We start from the raw sequence: 18,487 nt of genomic DNA, 5'->3' as shown, positions 1-18,487 counted from the left end.
AGGCATTAAGTGGGAAAGAAATGGATGCCTAGAATAAGGTGGGATTCAGAAGGGTGTTTAGACTAACTAAGGACTGAGGGAATAGGAAAAAGTGCTTCTAGATAAGGTGTGGAGAATGGTATAATTAAATGATGAATAGTATAAAGAGGGAAATGTAAGGGGAGAAGATAAGGGAAGGATCCAAGGGTAGGGAGAAGTTAAATAATAAGAAGACTTGTTAAGGAGTAGTAGAAGTAGTTAGCAAGGATAGGAAATAGAGATATACACAAACACAATAACAATGATCAGAAGTAGAATTTATTGGAAAAAAAGTTAGGGCTAGTAATTATTGATCTCAAAGAAGTCAAATTTAGAGATTCTATAAATAAATATAAATTAAATATCAACCATATTAATATTGTTATAGATGCATGTCTATATATGTGTATATGTGTATGTAGGGGTGTGTGTGTGTGTGTGTGTGTGTGTGTGTGTGTGTGTGTGTGTGTTTAATTGTAGCCTGCTTGGAGAAGGTAGAAGAGATGAAATGGGGAAAATGAATAAAGTAAAAAGTTCACAGCAGAGAACAAAAGAATATCTATAAGGAAGCAAAAAAAAATGGAGACATAAATATATCTTCTATTACTATATATCTTTCTTGAAATGGAAAGGTATTATTTCATATCATAAATCCTTCCTTACCTGCTGGGAACATGATGATTTTTTCCCCTTTATCTGTCTTTCTTTTTCTATTTTTTTTTCCCATTTAAGATTTGAACTCAGATCTTTCTGCTTTTAACACTAGCTTTTTATCACTTCTTCATGTTTTCTCTTAATAGGACAATCATATAGGTAATTAATATTTTAAAATTGTTCTGAATGAAGCCTTTAGCAAAGAGATCAATGTTGGGATGACCCAGGTTTTCTCCCTGAGGCAAATGGGATTAAATAACTTGCCCAGGGTCAACAACTAGGAAGTGTTAAGTGTCTGAGGCCAGATTTGAACTCAGGTACTCCTGACTTCAGATCTGGTGCTCTATCCACTGCACAACCTAGCTGCCCCAGGAAAAGCCAGTTTTACATAAACTATCACATATAATTCAGGTGCTAGAATAGTAAGAGGGTCCCAGTTTTGCCTTCACATTAGATATGTGTCTCTTTTCATCACTCTCAACTTTGAAATACTTCCCCTATTCTGAGAGAATGCATCTCTTTAAAAGGCAGCTTTTTTGTGTGTCTTCTTATAAATTACAAAATCATCATTTCCTCCCAAACTTAGGATAAAACATTTTAGATACCTTTTTGGATCTGGTTCAGAGTTAGTAATCCATCTATAACGAAGATGGTCCCTGACTTCAAGGAATATATATTTCAGGGAGAGAAGTCAAACTACAAAGTAAACTAAAAAGAAGTAGACAGAAGGAAACCATCCAAGTTATGAAGAAAAAAGAATTCCAGGCCCCTTCTAGGAATAAAGCTCAGAGAAGAATGAAGATATAATCATTGCTGACCTGCTCACCATTCTTAAAATGGAGAGTCCAAGAGCAACTGGCCAATCAAAGGAGGGGATGACAGGAGCAGAGTGATTTTCTATGGTAATGTAATAATAATTATTATTCTATTATCTTTTTTTTTTAGATAGCTAGATATGAATCAAAACTTGGGATAAAAAAGGGAAATCCTAGCAAAGAACAAGAGAAAAAGAATTATTTTTTGGGAAGAGCCACAAAATTACACATATTACATCAATCCATATATTACAAGGGTCATGGATTTCATTAAAGCACTCCAATTTCCATGCTGCATTCCTCTCTGTCCCCTGAGAGATAGGTAAATGGTCTCATCCTACATTTTAACTGCTCAAAGTCTTATTCTCTACCTTACTCCAGTTTAGCTCAACACTGCCCCAAATAATCTAAAGTGTTCTCATGTCAAAACTCCTTCTCACTATCACAATCAAAACTCCCTCTTTTATTAGAGTATTGCTAATATCACGACTGCATTGTTCTGATTAACTGATGGAAACAGTGATTGTAGAGTAACTAGTTTTAAATTATTAGCTTCTTGTCCTAAATGCAGAATCTCTAATTGACATGTTGAAAGAAAAATACTTATTTTATTTCATTTTTCAGGTTGGGGGAGGTTTGTTTTGATATTTTTCACCTTCTTTAGATTATGGCCTCTTTGTCTTTTAAGTAGTTTACCTAAGAGTAACATCTACAGAATAATAAAAACCTTCCATTTTCTTTAAACTTTTAAGTTCCACCAAATTCTAATTTCAAAAAATCATGTAAAGTATAGATATGTATGTGTAAGTATGTATATATGCATATGTGTAATATACATATGTGTATGTGTGGGTGTAATTTTCATCATTTCCATTTTTAAAATAAGGAAATTATAGTTCAGAGACATTAAAAAATCTGATAAAGAGAAGGGAGGTAGAAAGGAGAGAGTGGTTAGGAATGGTGTTAAAAAAAAATCAAAGGTAAACACTTAAATAAAACCAGAAAGAATCAAACATAGCAGAAAGTTGCATGTAGAATTAATTGTTTACTTAAACTGAAAAACAAGCTTTAAGTGAGAGATTCATAGTTTAATGTTCTACTCATTCTGGTTCTACTATATATATATAAATGCTCATTTATTTAGTGTTTATTCATTGCATAATAAAAAATAAATTAAAAAACCCAAAGTTTGTATAGAGTCAGAGAATCTTCCTTATCCTCAAGGCATCTTGGTGCCAACTTTGGTGCTTTCCAACTATAATACACTGATTATTAAAGATATACTAGCATCCTATAGCTTATTATCTATCCTTCCTACCTGCCTTTAAAAAATAATCAACCTTTATGAGTAGCTTCATATCCTTAAAGACATCAGTGAAAATAAAGAAATACTATACAAAATAGTGGGGCATATGATGATTAGGACATGGGTAGATGCCAAACTCTGAGTTGTAATATTAAGATTTTTTTTAACTTGGAAATGTGTGATTGACTGTTGGAAAGTTATGATTTGGTGTTGTTTTAGGAAAATGGTCCCCAAACAGACTTGTCCTGACATCTTAGGTTCTAATCTGGAACAAGATTAGATAATTTTAGGTCATTCAAAAAAATAATACAAGACATTTAATAATAACAGGAGATATTTTTAAAGATATGGGTTGGAGAACATTTCATATTGATTCATATGCATGAATCTTGAGCTTCTGTAGAGATTTACTAACCAAGTATCCCCTTGGCACACTTGGTATCTGCTTTAAACTCAAGTAATAAGAGAGTGATCTCAATGATCTCAGTAATTAGTACCCTGAGCCAAACTAATCTTGAAGCAGGTCTCAATAATATTTAAGGAAAAAAAATACAAGACACTAACATGGGAGCGAGAGAGAGGTTAGGCTATTGCTTTTATTAAAGGTGTTAATCTATAGCACATAGATTCAGTTTATGATTCATTAAATTTGTATGATGTTGAGGGAGTCACTTTGATTCTCCAAAGAGCAGGTTTTCAGGGAATGTAGAAATAGCTTTATGGTAAGAGCAGAAGGCAGAAGGAAGAGAAGAAGGTTTTGATTTAAAAAGAGCAAATAGGTTGTGAGAAGATAGGATTTCTGAATAACAGAAAGAGATCATTGGCTTTCCAGGATAAAGAGGAGTGGAATTCTGCCAGTGGACTTAAGTTGAGTATTTAGACAAGTCAGCTGCTGCCAAAATTATACAGTAGAATAATCTCTAGTTAAGTCCCTGGATGGTATGACTAGTCTGGAACTTTCTCTCTTCCTGGAGTGAGTGTGTCTAAGATTCAGAGCTCCAGAGGGAATAGGACTAAAAAAGTGGAACAAGTGGCTTTAAACATAATTATCACATGAATATAATTTTCACAATTACTGTATGATTTCTCATAGGCAGTATAGTAGGATTAAAGTTTCTTAAGATAACAACTTGGTTCCCATTGCTGAGTTGATTATCCTATGTTATACCTATTAGAAAGAAGGCATTACTTCAGCAGAGAATAGACAGTGACTGATTTTGAACAATTTCATTTTTATTTTGTTGAGAATATTGCAGGACATATTGATAGAAACACATCAGTAGATGATCTATAAATGACTTTATCAACATCCATTTTAGTGCCTGTTGATGAAGCCATTTTGGCTTACAGAGAAAATCACTTCTAAAAAATCTAAACATTAGCTTGAAGTATAAGGGTATAAATGTGTGTAGCATTTCTCTCTCTCTCTCTCTCTCTCTCTCTCTCTCTGTCCCTCTGTCCCTCTGTCTCTGTCTGTCCTCTCTCTCTCTGATTGTGTGTGTGGAAAAAGAAAACAGAAAATGTTGAGTTGTCAGGACAAGTTAAGTGGTAGTTTCTATCAAAAAGGTATTTTAGACATTTTGTGGTATTATATATATAACTGTAGAGGATACAAACATCTATTAAAGTTGTACTCAATTGCTCACTGAGCCATGAATGTGCCCACCAGCTTTGAAAGGCGGTACAAGCTATGACAGATAATGGAAAATTGAAAGGTTTCCAATATGTGCCTAGTGATGGACTTCATTTATTTTTATCAAAATAAGTACATCACTGGGCCTAGAAAAATTTGGCAAAGCTCATCATTACTAGGTTGGTGGCATGGTGATAATTTCTTTTTCTTTTTGCCTCAGTGACTGAAGATAGAAAAAGCATTAGTTTGGAAGCAGAAATCATAGTTTAAAATCATACCTCAGTTACTTAAATAATGAAAACTTGGGTAATTCACTTAATCATCATAGCTGTATTTTCTTTATTCATAAAACGAAAAGATTGGCCTGAATATCCTTCAAAGGCCCTTTCTAGGTCAAAATCTACAATCCATAGTCTTAGTATGTCATAGATTTAGTTACAGTAAAATATAAGGTATGAGAGTGGTGCAAACTGACTAAATTACATATTTTTGAGATACACATACAGAGAAATATACAGAGACAGAGAATAAGACAGAGAGACACAAAGAGACAGAGACAGAGAGAAAGGAAGAGAAACAGAGACAGAGAGGAAGAGAGAGAAAGAGAGAGACAGAGACAGAGACAGAAGAGAGAGAGAGAGACAGACAGCCAGACAAGTAGAAAGAGACAAAGAGAGAAAAAAACAGAGATGCTGGAAGATGTTTGAGTTTATTTCTGATATATAGTTTTATCCTAGGCAAGTAAATTAACCTAACAGTGCTCCCGAAAGCTCCCTGTCAGTTTCAGAGGAGGTGACTATCTTTATTGTCAGGGGGAGTGCCCTACATTCCACCTTCTTAAACTGTGGGTTGCCACCCCATATAGGGTCTCATAAATGAATGTTGGGGTCATGAAATTATGATTTATTATTAGTGTTTTATTTGTATACCTTTTTATATATCTATATATCTATATATTTATCTATCTATCTATCTATATATCTATATCTATCTATATATATAAAATCTTGAGGAAAAAGGGTCATGAATACAAAAAGATAAAGAAATTCTGTCCCATACCAGCAAAATCACAGTTTCAGTCCCAATCATGTTTTAAATATGTTCACACACACATACACACACACACTTATACATAATATATGTATGTATAGACAAATGCAAAAATTACATATTTTAGAAGAATAATAAGAATGTCAAGTGAAGAATCAGAGATGGGAAAAAGTAGCCAGGAATAGCCTTTTAAAGAGGTCACAACAAACATTCCTACTTGTGAAACTATGATAGAAGATGTAGTTACAGAAGCAGCATTGAATAGTATGGTGACAAATGAGCAAAGAATAGTGTTAAGAGGCAGAGAAAATGCATGGCAAGGAACAAATGCTTTAGAAATGTCCAAATAGTTTGATGAAAACTCAATAAAAACTAAAGAAAGAGAAAAAGCCTACCTAGGAAGGACAGGCCTTGTAATTTAAGCAGCAATAATTGATAAATTACTCAATTTTTTGCTTGTTTTTTTCTCTTCTTTTGAGATCTATTCCATGAGCATACAAATAGCAGAAATCTTATTCAGTCACTTTCTTTGAGCACATACCTAGGAGTCTTGAAGATTGGAACTTTATAAGATGCAATTTTAAAAATCTGTTCCCAAGGGATATCTGAGTATCTCACTGCTCATCTTTCTAACATGGATCTTTGTAATATCTTGGCAATATCAAATACACAGGAAGGTTTTTTTGTTCCTTTGTTTTGTGGTTCATAGGTATTGAATGAGTAGGCACAATCCAGTGATGTTTTGCAATTGAAGTAGCAAAGATTCAGGAAATCAGAACCAGAACTAACAACATTTTGATGAGAGATGGACAAACTCAAAACAAGGATTATAAGAATAGCCTGAAGAATTTATCTTGTCAATTGTCAGTCACTGTAATGATGAGGAGTTCCTGGGAGAACCTAAAGTATTTCCTAGGTATGAATTTTTTATGAAATTATTTCTTTACTAAATATCAATTTTAATTGTATTTCAGATTTACTTGGTGAAAGTATGCTACATTATTAAGGGCCGTTATAATAGAATATAATATCTTAGCAATATGGCAACTAAGTGATGTGTAGATAGAGAGATGGATCTCTAGGAAGGAAGGGAGAGAGGGAAAGAGGGAAGGAGGGATGGAGGGAGGAAGGAACGAGTTGCATTGTTCAACTGGAACTGTCCAAGTTAGATCCCTAGTTGGGCAGCTACTATTACTCATAAATTGTTATCCTTATTTCTTGAAGAGGACCAATTACGTGAGGAAGGGTATGTCTTGAGTTGCGAATGAATTGGTTTTAAGTGAGAAACAGCTGTGGAAAGTCATTGACCCCATTCTCTCCTCAAGAGTCATCTGATTCCAGTGGTAAAACATAGATCAGGACAACTGGAGATGACCCCCACCCCATGTAAGACGAGATTTTCCTAAAACAGAGGTCTGGTCATGCTTCCTACTGCTTCTAGGAGCAAATATAAAGTTATTTAATTAGCTTTCAAAACCCTTTCTAATCTAATTTCTTTCTGTCTTTCCAATCTTATATTTTATTCACCTACAAGTGCTTTGATTCAGTGACACAACATCTTCTGCCTGGTCCGTGAACAAGAATACAATCCATCTCCGTTTTTGGAGCAATCACTTCCTATTCTCCATTCCTAGAATGATCTTTCTTCTGCTCTTGCTCTTGATCTCCCTGGCTTTCTTAAAATTTAAGCTAAAATATATTTTCTGCAGGAAGCCTTCCCTATCTCCTCAATTCTAGTGCCTTCTCTGTGTGAATTATTTCCTTTTTGTTCTGTATATAACTATACACACAAATATACACATTTATACACTTGTTCTTTCTTTCCTCCCTCCCTCCCTTTCTTCTTTCTTCCTTTATTTCTTCTCTTCTTTCCTTTCTCCTGTCCTTCCTTCTTTCCCCATTTGGTGTTTATTGGAAAGATAGGGCAGTTTGCCATTTTCTTTTTCAACTCATTTACACGTAAACTTTTTGAGAGCAGATGATTCTTTTGCCACTTTTTTTGGCTACACTTAACATAGTGCCTGGCAAATAGCAAGCACTTAATAAATGCTTATTGATTTGATTTTATTTAAGTTTCACATCAGAATAATACACAGCTCAAGAATTTTGATTCTATGTTCTCTCACTTTACATAAAGCTTCTATGAAGGTAATTTATGAACCACACAAAATAGGATCATGATACCAGAGTACCACTTCCCAGTAATATTTTGAAAAAAAATATTTAAAAATGTCAAACAATTCATTTATATCCAGGAGAATGTGAAAACTTTGAAAATAAGATTTTTTTTTGATTTTTACCTCTGTATTCCCAGTGATTTGCATAGTGTATGATACATAGTAGGCACACAGTGATTTTTTTTTTTTTGATTTATTGTTTATTGAACAGGTGTTGCCTGAATTACATAATGGTACTTGTTAACATATTAATTCCTACAATACTCACAATCTTATTGTTAAAAACCTCTGTAATGAAAAGGAATATTTGCTAACAACAAAATTTGAATGGAATTTATAATCAAGCTGTAAATACACCCAATATAGAGGTGTCATCTTATGAAGAATAAAGTGGAGAGTAGAATACAATCTTTTGTTCAGTACCAAGTGCTTCATCTCCAAAGAAGAAAGATAAGATAAGAAATTCTATGGAGTGTATCAAAGCAGGCATTTAAAACAGACATAAAAAGGAAATTGGAAAACATTAACCTTTGGTGTACTTGCTTTCATCCTGCTGAGGTCACCAAGAGCCAAACAAAGGACAATAATTAAAAAGCTAATGGCTCCAGGTGGGAACCAAATAAATCACTAGCTACCCAAAGCCCATTAAAAGAAAGACCTATTACTTACTCTTAAGTATTTTAATGATGGCTATATTTTCAAAAGTATTGGCTTATAGTTATTTGTGGTTCTTTACAAAGAGCTGAGGGAGACAGGCCAGTAGGCTCATTCTTTAAGCTATAGCAAAGGCAAGGGAACCTGGTGATTAAAATATTTGGGAAAAAGCATAAATCTCTAGCTGAAAAAAACAAAAATGAGATCACAGATGTGTGAGGTTATTGGTCTTCTGGGTCAAGGTGACTGTGGAAGTTCCATTCATTAGGAATGTTAGATTCAATAGAATCTAACATTAGGTGTCTAGTAGTGCCATTGTTCCAATAAAGACATCAATGTTATTTAGTAACCTAAATACTTCAAGAACTATAATATAATCAGTGCAATGTCTTTTATTGATGCATTTGAAAACCCCTATATGCTTTTGAAGATAGACTCTATTCTACAACCAGCCAAAATGGGTGACCTGCTTAGAATATACTTGTATTTATTCATCTTTATATTTATGCTGTGGTTATTTTATACATGACGTCTCTTCCATTAGCTTCTTGAAAGTTGCTATTCCATCATTTTTAGCTGTGTCTCACTCTTCATGACCCTATTTGGGGTTTTCATGGGAAAAATGGAATGTTTTGCCATTTCCTTTTCTAGTTCATTTTATAGATAAGAAGGTTGAGGCAAATAGGATTAAATGACTTGCCTAGGGTCACACAGCTAGGAAATATCTGAGCTCAAATTTTGAACTCAGGTCTTCCTCTCTCCAGATTCAACATTCTCTCCACTATCCTTTTTTGAAAATAGTGATTGTATTATTCTTTTTACTTACATCTCCAGTGACTAGCACAGTCCTTTATACATCATAGATAATTAACGATAGTAGTTGATTAATATTTTTCTCTGATTTTTGGCCACTGTGTTTTTACCTGCCTATAATGATGTCCCTCTTTGTTGATGCTTCTCACAAACCCTGACTTTCTTTATAAGCTTAGCTCAGTTGTCACCCATAACCAAATACTTCTTTAATCCTTCTAGTTGTTAGTGGTGTCTCCATACTCAAATAATCATGCACATGCTTATCTATTTACATGTATTTCTCCTCTCCCCCAGGGCATTATCAACTCTTTGATATTGTAATTATAGTGCAGGTCCTAACAAAGGAAGCTTTGAATAAAAAATGATGAGCAAAATTAAATCAAATTATTTTTATAAGACACTATCTCAATAATTCATTCTGATTCAGACTGGTTCAAACTGGTTTTACAATTAAATACATTGAAAGGTGACCACTACAAATTCAGACAAGTCTAATCCAATTTAAACCAATTTTAGCCTGTTTTGATTAGACCGTTGTTTGTAGCTATTTTAATTTTATCATTGATCACAACTAATTCCAACTACATTTTTTTAGAATCCTGGTTTGAGTTGAATTCTGAGCAAATATCTTGAAAAATTTTAGAGGTTGGAAAAATCATACACATGCACACAAGATTGAGGAGGTATAAAGATATCTTTCTTTCTTTTTGTGGACTACAAATTCAAATGTTCCATAGCATCTCCTGGGCAGACAAAAATGCTAACATAATCTTTGATTGTATAATAATAATGTCCAGAAATAATGAAGTAGGGACTTCCGGTTAAGATGGCGGAGAGGAGGTTCACAGCTGTGTAGCTCCACGCTTTCTCTCACTATCTATTTCATTACAAGCCTCTGAATTAATGCTTGACTGAAAAAAAACCCACAAATAGTTACAAAGAGAAGCCATCCTTGAGATTCGCCAAGAAAGGTCTGTCTTTACTGGAGGGCTGGGACGGTTTTAGATCGGGCGCAGGCTGCGGGCAGCGGCAGTGAAAACACGGGAGCAGACTGGAGAGGGGGTGGGGAGTGATCGCAGCCATCTCTGCGGGGAGAGCTTCGCTACAGGATTAGATACTTTGCTCCGGCAGCAAGTCAGCAGCCCAGCAGAGAAGCTAAAAACACCGGGGCTGAAGAATACAACCCCAAACAGCTGGAGTCTCTCGGGACCTGGCCGCCCCCCCCACAGTGACTCAGCACGCTCTGGGATCTCAGAGCGCAGGCGCAGCACAGTCGGGCTAGTGCCTCACTGCTGCCCCCCACAGTCTGTAGAGGAAGCTCGGTTACACACCCAGCCCCTCCCCCAAAGAAAGACTCCAGTTTTTTCTGTTTTTCTTTGGTAGTTTGTCTTTGATTATTAGACAGAATGAGCAAGAAATTGAAGAGGACTTTAACCCTTGACAGCTTCTATACAGATAAAGAGCAGACTCCAAATCCTGAGGAGACTAAAAACAAACAGTCCCCAGGTGAATCCCCAAAGGAGGAGATCATCTGTTCCTCAGCACAGATGAACCTCATAGAAGTGATTAAAAAGGCTCTCACAAGGGAGCTAGAAGAAAAATGGGGAAAGCAGAGTGAGGCTTGGCAAAAGGAGAGGGAGGCTTGGGAAAAGGAGAGGGAGGCTTGGCAAAAGAGCCTGGAGAAGTCAGTTAAAGAAAGAGTGGATAAAGAAGTAAAATCCTTGAAAAATAGGATTGGTGAACTGGAAAACAAAATTGGCGAAATGGAAAAAAATTCCACAGAACAAAAGAACTCAATGGGACAATTAGAAAAAAGATTTTAAAAAAGTGAGTGAAGAAAATACTTCACTGAAAATCAGAATTGAACAAGTGGAATTGAATGACTCGAGGAGACAAGAAGAATCAGTCAAGCAAATCCAAAAAAATCAAACAATGGAAAAGAATGTTAAATACCTTCTGGGGAAGACAACAGAACTGGAAAACAGATCCAGGAGAGACAATCTGAGACTCATCGGACTCCCAGAAAAGTATGATGAAAAAAAAGAGTCTGGACACTATTTTCCAGGAAATTATCAAAGAGAACTGCCCAGAAGTCTTAGAAACAGAGGGTAAAATAGACATCGAAAGAATTCATCGATCCCCTACTGAAAGGGATCCTAAAATCAAAACACCAAGAAATATAGTGGCCAAATGCCAGAACCCTCAGATGAAGGAAAAAATATTGCAAGCGGCTAGAAAAACCCAATTCAAGTATCAAGGAGCCACAATAAGGATCACCCAGGATCTGGCAGCATCCACATTAAAAGATCGAAGGGCCTGGAATATGATATTCCGAAAGGCTAAGGAACTTGGGATGCAACCAAAAATAACTTACCCAGCGAGAATGAGCATCTTTTTCCGGGGAAGAAGATGGACATTCAACGAAGTAAGCGAATTTCATCTATTTCTGATGAAAAAGCCAGAACTTAACAAAAAGTTTGATCTACAAATATAGAACTCAAGAGAAATCTAAAAAGGTAAAGATTAATCTTGGGAACTATATTTTGACTATATAGATGTATAAAGAATACATGTATACCTTGTTCTAGAAATTGATGTGGAAAGGACATTGTACCAGAAAAAGGGTAAAGTGGGGGTAGTACATCTCATGAAGAGGCATAGGAAACCTATTATATCTGAGAGAAAGAATGGAGGGGGATGAATATAGTGGGTATCTTACTGCCTTCAGAATTGGCTTTAAGTGAAAAATCTTAAGACATATTCAATCTATGGTGAAACTTCTCCCACCTCATTGAAAAGTGAGAAGGGAAAGGTGAAAAGGGAAGGAATAAGCTAAGAGGAAGGGAATACTGAAACTGGGAGGGAAAGGGGTAAGTTAGGGGGAGGAACTCTAAGGGGGGAGAGGGATACTAAAAAGGGAGAGCTGTGAGAAGCAAGTGGTGCTCACAAGCTTAATACTGGGAAAGGGGGAAAGGGGAAAGAAGGGAGAAAAGCATAAACCGGGGTTAACAAGATGGCAAGTAATACAGAAATGGTCATTTTAACCATAAATGTGAATGGGGTAAACTCCCCCATAAAGAGGAAGCGGTTAGCAGAATGGATTAAAAGCCAGAATCCTACAATATGTTGTTTACAGGAAACACACCTGAAGCAGGGAGATACATGCAGGTTAAAGGTAAAAGGTTGGAGCAAAATCTACTATGCTTCAGGTGAAGTCAAAAAAGCAGAAATAATGAAGTAATAGTTCTATTGTATTCTGTTATTTATTTTAGAATTTGGTCTTTAGTTTTAGGGTTTCTTTTTTAGGAAGAACTTTGCTAAATTTGAACAAAGTAAAAGATAAACAAACTGGAAACAACTAAGTTTAAAGAAACTGGAGATATGAAGTAGAAGGAATAAAAAACTTACAGGGAACATAATAGTTGTCTTTAAGTACCTGAAGGTGTTTTATGTGAGGAAATTGTGCAACATAATAACAAAGCTTCAGAATTCATAGTCAAAGGACCTCTGTTCAAATTTTCATCTTGCCCCTTATTATATCTGTGGCTTTGGGTAAGTCACAATATCTGTGGGTCTTGTTTTACTCATCTGTAAAAAGAGGTGGTTGACTTCTCTGAGATCCTTTCTCTCACTTAGTTGATCCTTGGCTTCTAGAGATTTGGTTGACATTTTTTTTTTTTTGCTTGGGTCCCCAAGACAGATAGAGAAAAAACAGCAGCCTAAAAACACTGTGTCAGATTTGCAGAGTGCTAGACTTCTATATGCAATGATCATGTTTTTAATAGGTAGCACAATTCAACAGTGATAATGGCTGCCTCAGGAGGGAGTAGGCTGTAAAGTCACTTACTGGGCAAGATATTTCACTCAAGCTATGAGTTGGATTATATGGTCTATGAGATCTTTCCAGTAATAAGATTCTATAATATATTTAAGCTTAAAGTTCAGCCAAATTTTTCAAAAGAACTTCAATGAATTCTGACCACATGAAACTGGGTCCAACCAGTTCCAGCTTGGCGAAAGTACTTTTTTTTTTTTCTGCTCATTTAAGACTGGTTTTAACCTATTAATTAAGGTCAAGCAGACATAGGACAGCTAATTAGTTCATATTTTTTTACTTTTTAAAAATGTTTTTGGCTAATTATAACTGGCCAGTATGTAGTCAAAATGATATAAAGATTTTTCAAAAACCAAACCAATTCCAGAATCTTAAAAAATTTTCTCCTTTTTCTCCAATTAAGTCCATGGTGGACCCTACTCATTCAAATTGGTTGTGGCCAATACATTCAGTCATCAAACATTAAGTACCTACTATGTATTGAGCACTGTGCTAATCATTTACTATAGAACAAAAGGCAAAACCCTTATCCCCCCCCAAAAAAAAAACAAAAAACACTACAACAGCGATGGCAACAACAATATCAAAAAAGTCCTTGCTATTACTTGAAGAACTAATAGTCTAATGGGAGGGGGGAGAAGGAAAACATGTAAAATAACTATGTAGAAATAAGATTAAGAATATATTGAAGTTATCAGACATTAAGATTAAAAAGGTTTAGTAAAGGCTTATGGTAGAAATTGTGACTTTAGCTGAAATGTGAAGGAGGTTAGGAAAGCCATGAGGTAGAGATTAGGAGGAAGGTATTTCAAGAAGGATGAATTGGGATAACCCAATAAAAATATTCCTTTGGGAGATAGAGTGTTGTATGGGAGGAAAGTAAAAGTCTCATCACTGGATGAGAGTGTGTAGAAGGGAATGAGGTATAAGCAGACTGGAAATGTAAAAGGAGTCCAGACTATAAAATTATTTTTAAAAAACATGCTTTTTTATTTGATTTTTGATGTAATGGTAGCCACTACAGTTTATTGAATAGGGCAATTTCAAAAGTTTCCTAGCAGTATTGGATTTCAAATTGTATAACCGTGGTAGTTATGAAAACATTCTGGTACTGGCTAAGAAATAGTCATAAAACAGTGGAATAGATCAGATATACAATGCATAGCAAGAAATGACCATAGTAATCTAGTGTTACTAAACTAAGAGAACTAGGCTTTTAGAACAAGTATTCACCATTTGATAAAAATTACTGTGAAAATTAGAAAGCAGTTTGGCAGACACTATGCATAAATTAAAATCTCATACAGTATACAAAAATAAGATAAAAATGGGTACATTATTTGAATATAAGGGGAAATAGCAAAAAAAAAAAAGAAATGATGAAAAATTTTACATGTCAGAATTATAAATGAGGGAATAATTTGTGCCTAAACAAGAGATGCAAAGGATCATGGGGAGTAAAATAAATTATTCTGATTATATGAAATTAAAAAGGCTTTTGTCCAAACACCACTAATGTTGCCAAAATTAGAAGCAAAGCAGGAAACTAGCCAAAAACCCCTAAAAATTAACAAACAAATAAACAAATCACACACACAAAAAGACCTTTTACAAGTTTCTTTAATAAAGTCTTCATTTTTTTCAAATGTGTAGAGAAGAGAGCTAAATTTTAAAGAGTGAGCCATTCCCCAATTGATGTCAAAGGATATTAATAGTTAGTTTTTAGAAGAAGAAATTAAAACTAACCATAGTGATATGAGAAAATGCTCTAAATCACTGTTGATTGTTATTGAAGAGTCATTCAGTCATGTCCAACTCTTTTTGATCATGAAACTACCTAGGTTAGAGAAATGTAAATTAAAACAACTCTGAGACACCACCTCACAATATCAAATTGAATAATATGACAAAAAAAGGAAAATGATAATCACTGGAGGGGATGTGGAAAAGTAGGTACACTAATACACTGTTGTTGGAATTGTGAATTGGTCTAAGAATTCCAAAGAACACTTTGGAACTATCCCCTAAGTACTATAAAACTATGCATATCCTTTGACTCAGCAGTACCATGAATAGATCTGTATTCAACATAGATCAAAGAAAAGGGAAAAAGTACTTATATATACAAAAATATTTGTAGCAGCTCTTTTGATATTGGCAAAGAATTGGAAATTGAAGGGATGAATATCAATCTTTTTGAGTTCAAATCTGGTCTCAGATTTATTCATTTTATTTCTATGATCCTCTTTATCTTGTTTTGTCATAAATTTGGTCATATATGAATGATATAAAGTGAAATGAGCAGATCTAGAAGGACATTGTACAGAGTAAGAACACTATTATAAGCATAACCAGCCATGTAATACTTAGCTAAACCGGTCAAAACATAGATTCAAGACAATTCCAAAGGACCTGTGTTTAAAAATGCAATCTATCTTCAGAGACAGAGAACTAATAAGTTCTGAGTTCAGATTGAAGCATATTTTTTCAGTTTTGTTTGTTTTTTGCTTTTTATTATTTTGTAACATGGCTATAGAAGGCAGAACTTTGGAGAAATATATTTGAAACAAGTATACTTGAAACAAGGTGTTAACTCAGTGGAATTGAGATGATTGTTCTCTAGTTCACATATATACTTAGTACTTAGCATGGTGATGCAATGGTTCCCTAAGTTCACACATAATCAGGATGCTATAATGATATAATTACAATAAGGTATATAAGGGCTAAGAAGGACTGGAAGATAGACATTCTATCTTTGACCAGCCTCTTGGTGACTACTATACCTCCTGCACTAAGATCAAGACCGAGCCAGAATAAAGAATCTAGACTCTGTTCTTGACCATTCTTGTGGTGTCTATCTTGCTGAGACCAAAGCCCTTCCAGAGGACCTCCAGAAAGCTAGCCAGAATATTACACATGGCTAAGGTTTTTTTTTTTTTTGTAATTTTGTTTTGCATGATTTCATTGTATAATTGACATCATATTGCTTGCCTTCTCAATGGATTTGGGCGGGGCAGGGAGGAGGTAGAGAATTTGAAACTCATTTTTAAAAAATGAATGTTAAATAATAAAAAGACTATTGAAATTAATTGTGTGGATCTGAGACAGTTTGAAATAGTTGTCTATTATGTGTAAGATGATAGTAGGAGAAGATTATTCAAATAAAACAAAATCAGAGTATTCTGAGGTTTGAGCCTAGATGCAAACAGTTGGACTTGAACAAAATACTTGTATTCCTAGAACATTGATTGCAATCAATGTAGACTGTTCTGTACAAGTTGCTCTCCTGTTTATTTTGTTTCTTTTCTAGAAGAATGTTATTCAAGACCTAGTTTCTCACAAAATACCTCAGCCTTTAAAAATATATATATATTGCTTTATGTGCTGTTTTTGTTCCAGATACTAGTTTTCTACCTTTGGTCTTTCATTTCTGAAGCCCCTGTCCTAAATTTGTCTTATTGTAGAATTCCACTAGTTCCTATCTGTGCAGGCAATTTTCATCTGTGACATTCTCTTGTCCTCCCAAATCAGTACCATGGAAACTGCTTAACTGTAGCCTAGGGGAGCCCCCTACAGAGAAGAGAAAGCCATCTTCAAGTGATAAAAATCTGTCTTCAAGTGGATAGACATAAAAATGAGGCATATTAAAACAATCTGAATTAAAACCCCAACTTCTACTGGATGCTTTTTCCAGTTCCTGTTGTAGTGCTTTTCCTCTGTCAACTGTTTTTATTTTTTTATTTTTGCAATTTATTTGGACATTTGTTTGTCTGTCTCATGCATTAGAATATGAATTACTTGAGAGCATGAAATGTCTGTTATTTGCTGCTCTTGTGGTTTCCAGAATCCAGACACTAGTACTTGGAATTGTTATCTCATAGTGAGGGGATGATAGTGATTCAAGGAGACTGAGAGGGAGTTGCTGTTCTCTGACCTCCCCACAAGAAGCCATTCCCTTCTCTGTCCTCTCTCCTCTTCCCTCTGCCTCCAATTAATTTTCCCAATCCACAAGCAACACCTGTGTCAATAAAGGCTGCTTTGCAATGCCTTCAGATGTTCCCAGCTGTGTAGGCTCTAGGAGAATTGACCTTCCCCTTACAATGCACTTAGGCATAGTCCTTAACAAATGTCTTTTGGTTTTAAGTCCTCAAGGCTTATTATAATCCTTGGCATATAAGCACTAATTTTTTTTAATTGACTGACTGATAGCATGAAATATTTGGAAATTATATTTGAAGTGTTTACAACTCATTCACCATGAACATATCGGACTAATTCTGAAATAATCAAAACTAGTTTGATTTGGAATCAATTTTATCATAGTTTGAACTAGTTTGATCCTGTCACACTGTTGAATTGAATTGAGTTGAAACAATTAGAAGTGATATGAAGTAAATTTGAGCTGCTTTTAAATTCATTCAATTGCACTGGCTTGAATAATTTCTATAAATCTGAAACAGTTGGAACTGTTTTTAATCAGCTGAATTTGGCTTTAACAGATTGAAATTGTCCTATCTTGAGTAAACCATTTGAAATTGATGGATTTGGATTAGCTTTCAAATAAAATCTGATTGCTATAAACCTTCAACTGGTCTGAGTAGATTTTGAGTTCTAATTAGTTATGATTTCAAATAAATTTTAAATGTTGCTGACCGGGTCAAAGTCTGTCAAATTCACTCTGTTAAGTTTAAAGTAGCAAATAACATTTAAAACCATTTCCATTAGAATTTAATAAGTACATAATGTGTATAAAGCACTGTATTAGTACTGAGGGGTTTAGATAAGGCATAAAAGATTTAGATAAAGTATAATTTCTACCCTCAAGAAGCTTGGCTTTTGATATGAGAATAAGAAAGACAGATAGTGATAATATGAACTATTAAAAGATAATTGTATCAAGGACATATAAGGCAAAGTGCTATGGAAAATCTAAGGGGAAGGGAATTAATGTCAAGTGAGATAAGGGAAAACTTCTTGGAGGATGTGACATTTGGTTTGACCTCTTCAAGCTAGTTATTAACTGAACTGACAACAAAGGGAGGAAACTGAACATTACAAGTTAAGAGAAAAGTGCAAAAAAAAAAGTTAGAAAGGAACTGTGAGGAAGAGAAAGAGAATACAGTTCTGTTGAAGTATGGAATGAACAAAAGAGACTAATAAGGGATAAGGATGCCAAGGATGTTTGAATTTAATAGAAAGAGAAGGGCTAATGTGAACTTTTGAAAGAAGAATGATAAGATGCAATGAGAAAGATAACTTACACAGCAATGCCAAGAATAGTTTGAAAAAATAGGTGATTGGAGGCAGAAAAACATGTAAGATAACTATAGTAGTAGCTTAAATAGATAGATCTCTCCTAAGGTGATGGCTTTGGAAAAAATAGGAAAACGAGGATGTTATAAAGAGAATGTTATAAAGATCGAAATGACTTAAATATAAGAAATTTGAGAAACGGAAGAGTCAACAAAGGACAAGAACTGAAAAAAAAAAGGTCTTTAGATATAGTAACTAAGAGAAAATGTGAATTAA

This window comes from Antechinus flavipes, chromosome 6 (assembly GCF_016432865.1).
Source record: "Antechinus flavipes isolate AdamAnt ecotype Samford, QLD, Australia chromosome 6, AdamAnt_v2, whole genome shotgun sequence".
NCBI classification, from domain to species: domain Eukaryota; kingdom Metazoa; phylum Chordata; class Mammalia; order Dasyuromorphia; family Dasyuridae; genus Antechinus; species Antechinus flavipes.
This window is presented reverse-complemented; position numbering follows the sequence as displayed.